A 6,000-nucleotide genomic window follows, 5' to 3' on the forward strand; every position below is an offset into this window, starting at 1 on the left:
GTAGAGACATCCGGGCTCTGCCATACGGGGAAGTTCCTTGCAGCCCTGCCTGCAGTGGAACAGCTCTCTTCACACCTTCGTGTCCCCCATATCCACTGGACGCACCCCAGCATTCAAATCATGTGGAGCAGTTAGTGCAACTGCGGTCTGCCCTGCCAGCATCCCATATGACGCCAGTTCATGTCCTGGCTGCCCCACTTCCCATCCAGCTCCCTGCCTGTGGGAAGGCAGCAGAGGACGGCCCAAAGCCTTGGGCTCCTGCGCCTGAGGAGACTCGGAAGAGGTTTCTGGCTTGGACCGGGCCCAGCCCTTGCGGAGGGACGCAGAGCTCCGGCCGTTGCACAGGCTGCTCTTCCTCCCCAGCGGGGCTCACCAAGAGGTCTCTTCCGTGTTGTGCTCCCTGGGCTCACTTCCGGTCATGCGCTGCCTGGGCTCTCATCTGCCCACTGGACCTGTTAGCCGGACACGTCAGGTGGTGTCAGCCTGGCAGTCGCTGAGGGAAACGAGTCCGTGAGCTGGTACAGGCGCCGGCCAGCAAAGGGGCCTCGGCCTGGGGCGAGTTCCAGGAACTGCCCGTAGCAGCACTGCCAAGAAAGGGGAGCATGCCAAGAAAGGTATGTGCGAGGGAGAGCGCGGGTGTGCGGGTGGGACCCTCTGCTGGCAGTGGGCAGGAGAGCTGTCCACAGGAGAAGGGGGCTCCCCTGGGTGGGCGGGGCCCACAGGAGAAGGAGGGCTCTCCCAGCGTGGGGGCCGTCCATAGGAGAAGGGGGCTCCCCTGGGTGGGACCACAGGCCTGGAGGCTGAGAGGAAACAGCACCCAGTGGCCCCCGGACCTAACTGGCATCAAGATGCCAAGCCAGGGGCGACATGCAGCACAGTGACAGCAGCACGGGCACTGTTGAGTACCTCAGCTGTCCTGTGGGCGATTGCTGGGCGGTCATGCTGCCTGGAGGGCGTGGCCTGAGGCGCAGCTTCAGGCCTACAGGTGGAGTATGACCTCGAACATGGCTTCAAGGTCAAGGGGAGTACACGTGGAATGTGACCTCTGACGTGACTGGGAAATGGGCGTGTCACACAGCCACGGAAACACGTCGTGGCATCCACATGCACAGGGCGTTTGTTACTCAAACCTGGGAGCTTCTCAGCTGAGAGGCATCGCGGGAAAGGGCCACCCCACAGGGCCTCCCGCGGGCCGGGACAGTGACCTTGGAGAGACGGACCCACGTCAAATCTGAAGATCCACCACTGCGTGATTACATGACACCGGTGCCTCCAGAGCTGGACAAGGGCAGGAGTGACCATGCACCCTGCGTGTGTAGAGGGCTCACGTTCGCCTGGCCTGAAAGGGCTTAGCCAACAGGACCTGCTCTTCCCAAGCACTGTGGAGGACACTCAGATGCAGCCACCCTGTGGCGGCTGAGGCCCTCTCACAGCAGCTACAAGGAGGCCTGGGCTGTGGCACAGCGCACTGAACTGCTGCCTGTAACAACGGCATCCCATACTGGAGTGCATGTTCAAGTCCCGGCTCTTCTGCTTTGGATCCTGGGAAGGTGGCAGAAGGCGGCTCAAGGCCTTGGGCCCTGTCACCTATGCCTGGGTGAAGCTCCTGGTTCCTGGCATCCGCCTGGCCAGGCCCTGGGCCACCATGACCATTTCAGAAGTGAACCAGAAAGTGGGAGATCTGCCCCCTTACTAATACTTCACCTTTCAAATAAACAATCTCTCTTTGAAAGCCATGAGGGCTGCAGCTCACGTACAACGCAGGCGCGATGTGCGGGGCCTGCCAGCATGCCCACTCCGTGATGGACACACGTCTCTGGGGAAGCCAGCCTGACCTGCAGCAGCTGCCAGAACAACCTCACCCAACTCTCCCACGGCTGTGTGATGCCCAGCCACCCAGACCGGAGCCCCCGAGTCCGTGGCCCTAATGGGTCCTCAGTGGCTAGGAGCTGGGCTCAGTTTCCTAGGACCCGTGGGAGCCAGCCTCGGAGCAGCTGCCCAAGACCTGGCAGCCTGTATGCAGGCGACACCCCTGTCACTCCCCAGGGACAGCGCTCGGAGGACATGTGCCTCTGCTCTGGAGTGGGCTGCGTGTCCGCTTCTCCTGTGGACAGCAGAGCTTGTTTCTGAGTTACTGAATGGCCACCCTCCCTGTCCTCAGTGCCACAGCCACCTGTCTATCACCTCCTCACCTGCAGTTCCCAAGGCCAGAATTGCATCACCACCACAGAGCGGGGGCGGACAGCCGGGCCAAGTGTGGTCAGAGGGGAGCTGTGAGGCCTCAGCCGGGCAGCCCTACGCCGTGAAGGGAGGGGGGCTGCAGTGCACAACTCGTCAGTTCACAGCAAGACACAGGCTGCCGCTGAGCCGTGCCAGCATGCACCTGAGCACCGTGGCACCTGCGGCATCGTGCAAGGGGGCCTCAGCCCCGCCGTGGTTGGTTACTGCGAGTCCTTGAGAACCGCTCTGAGAAAGCATTACACAGGGTAACTCGGGGCTGTGGCTACACCTCAGCAGGCTCACCAAGCTCCACTAACCCCCGAGTGGCTCCACACTGTCGCACCGTGAGCGTGACAGGGAGACATTGTCGTGGGCTTAAGCAGTGTGATGTGTCGAAGTTCCCAGGAGAGGCAAGAAGGTGCCACAGGCTGGCGACGGTGTTACCCAGGAAGTCTCTGAGATGAGCTGGCAGCAGCTGGTGAGTCTGAACAAGGCTGCCATTTGAGCTCCCAGCCACGAAGCGACCTTTCCCCAACAAGACATAGTGGCCCTGGCAAGTCCAGTCAGCGTGCTGGACAGTCCTGCACTGTCACCCTGAGTGGCAGCTGGGATCAGGAGTCCGTTGCCGGTGGGGGAAGAATCCCCACGCTGTCCACGGTGCCACTCCTGTGCGACAGACCGGCTCGGCCGGGAGCAAGCAGTCCAACGGGGACAGGACCCCCGGAACGGTGGGCAAGGATTCGGCGAGTGACGGCATGACAACTCAAGGCAGTGAGTCTGAGTGCGTTTTGCAAAAGCAAGCCATCACGAGATGATTGCAAAGGGACATTTTCCTGTCTATTCGTGTGGTTGCATTTCTACAATTACTCCAGGGAGGTAAGCGGGCTGTTGAGATTGTTCCCGAACAGCCTGGTGACAGACTGCGGCTGCTGTTTCTTGTGGACGTGGTTTGGCATCAGCTGCAGTTTTAATCATTAAGCGCTTAGCTCTCATTGTGCCTTGTGCGTTGGTTTTAATATTAACCTGTCTATTTTTCTTAGTTTTCCTTCCTGTATGGCTTCTTTTAAGCTATAGATCTCTACTGTAATCTTTTTAGGAATCTCCAAAAATAGTGCCAAGTAGGTTTATTAAAGCCAGTGACCTCATAGTTTTTATCCCATACCGCTTGCAATCCTTGTTTAATCTCCCGTCAGAAGCTTCGTAGAACTAAAAAGGAATATTAGCCTTTGCCGAGCATAAGCATCATTATTCCAGCCATAAAGATAAGAGCAAAGAGAGGACCACCAAGACCGCCAGACGCAGCCGAGTCCAGGAGGCGTCCTTCCTCGGGGCTCCCGCCTCGGCTCCACTGGAGGTGGCGTGACACTCCTGCACCTGACGATTCCTCGAGTGTGGGAGGACACTGGGACCTGAGGCTTCCTGGCTGGCAGTGTGGGCGAGGCTGCCCCGGCCCCCACGGTGCCTCCACGCCACCAGTGCCCGCCCCCACACACTGACCGCACAGCTCTTCCCCACACCACTTGCCCCAGAAGAGGACCCTGCTGGCCTCTGCTGGATGGACGACAGAGCCATGGACTTTTCTCAGACTCTTTCTTGTTCCTGGGTTCCTGGGGTTTCATGGTGTCCAGCTGGGTTGCCCCCCAAGTGGCTCTTCCTGAGTGCGGAAAGCCCCATCACTCAGCACTAAACAGGGGTGTTATCCAGGCGACAAACGGACAGCCCAAGCCCCCCAGTGTGGCCAAGGCCACCACTAGCGGTGTAGCCGAGGGCAAGGGAGGCCTCAGGGGTCACCATGTGTCTACCTACAGTCCAAAAGCTCTTATAGCGGGTGTCACCTGCACAGAGAGAAGCCAGTCTGGGCTGGTAGTCTTTGATGAGTCGTAACTGCTACTTCAGCCGAGTGGGGGAGTAAGTCTGGGGAGCCGTGACCATGCCCCTCCCAGCTGGGTCTGCCCGCCACGGCCTGAGTGGAGCCCTGACACTGCCTCTGCGCGTGGCTGCCCACCCACTGCCTGGTGGCCTGCCTGCCCCATGGTGTGGTGGACTCCCAGCGGGGGTGATGGGTGACCGTGCTCTGTAAACTGCACTGCAATGTGACAAGAAGGCCCAAAAGGACACGACCTCACCAGGGGCACTGGAGTGGGCAGCCCTGGCTCGCGCCCCTCCCCGTCGCTCCTCCTTCCCAGCCAGAGAACCAGAAATGGCTCCCGCTTGAGCTGGTGTGTTTCAGACGCTAACATCCACGCACAACACACACTAACAAGTCAGGAGGTCAGCTCAGGATACACACAGCCGCTCCACCTGAACTCCAGGGACACCAGGCCTGTTACCCCATGCGGTCACCGTGTCCTGTGGGGGCCCAGTGCGGTGCAGCCGACCACGCGGTCACCGTGTCCTGTGGGGGCCCAGTGCGGTGCAGCCAACCACGCGGTCACCGTGTCCTGACGGGAGTCCATTGCGGTGCAGCCGACCACGCGGTCACCGTGTCCTGTGAGGGCCCAGTGTGGTGCAGCCGACCACGCGGTCACCGTGTCCCGTGAGGGCCCAGTGCGGTGCAGCCGACCACGCGGTCACCGTGTCCCGTGGGGGCCCAGTGTGGTGCAGCCGACCACGCGGTCACCGTGTCCCGTGGGGGCCCAGTGCGGTGCAGCCGACCACGCGGTCACCGTGTCCCGTGGGGGCCCAGTGCGGTGCAGCCGACCACGCGGTCACCGTGTCCCGTGGGGGCCCAGTGCGGTGCAGCCGACCACGCGGTCACCGTGTCCTGTGGGGGCCCAGTGCGGTGCAGCCGACCACGTGGTCACCGTGTCCCGTGGGGGCCCAGTGCGGTGCAGCCGACCACGCGGTCACCGTGTCCTGTGGGGGCCCAGTGCGGTGCAGCCGACCACGTGGTCACCGTGTCCTGTGGGGGCCCAGTGCGGTGCAGCCGACCATGTGGTCACCGTGTCCTGACGGGGGCCCAGTGTGGTGCAGCTGCCACAGTCGTGACATCCTGAAGCTCTGCCGATCTCATCTTTCCCTGGACAACTGGGCGGTTCTCGGGTCATCACAGAACCAACCACTTTGGTTGGCAGAGGGTTAAACTGCCCCTCCAAGGCCACCATCTCATTTGGAATTCCTGGTCCCAGTGCTAGCTGCTCTGCCTCTGTACCAGCTCCCTGCTGAGGCGCCTGGAAAAGCAGCAGAGCCCGAGGCACGGATGCAGCCCCTGGCCACTGCGGCCGTTTGGGGAGTGAAACAGTAGATGGCAGACCGTGCGTCTCCCTCTCCCTGGCACCATGCACGTGGGAAATGGAAGCCACTTCCATGTGTTCCCTGCATTGGCAGTGCCTCGGGGGAGCAGGGGGCCTTGGCGAGTACGATTCTGCTTCCAGTGGTCGATCGTCCCAGGCCACAGTGGGCAGGATGGCAAGGGACAGAGCAGACCACAAGGTCCCCTGAGACGCAGGACACAGCCTCCAACTGACTTCCGGAACAACTGCTCCTGCAGTATTGGTCACTGTTCCTTTCTCACACCACGCTCCATCACAGGCACGGACATGCAGGGAACCGCTTGGCACACTCAGGGCTGGGTACGTGAGTGCTGCCCGGTGTCCCTGGGCGGCGGGCTGCCAGCTGCACCGGGGCCCTGGAGAGCCGGCCCGGCGGCCCCTCATCTCCTCTGCTGTCTGGGTACTTTCCAGGGTTTCATTCTCCACTCCGCGTGTCTGCTCAGACACTGGCTCTACTGTTTCCTAACAAACCAAGTATGGGGAGATACGCAGTCACACTCGGTAAACA

Source organism: Ochotona curzoniae, unplaced genomic scaffold (assembly GCF_017591425.1).
Source record: "Ochotona curzoniae isolate NIBS_2020 unplaced genomic scaffold, NIBS_Ocur_1.0 scaffold_3890, whole genome shotgun sequence".
NCBI classification, from domain to species: Eukaryota; Metazoa; Chordata; class Mammalia; order Lagomorpha; family Ochotonidae; genus Ochotona; species Ochotona curzoniae.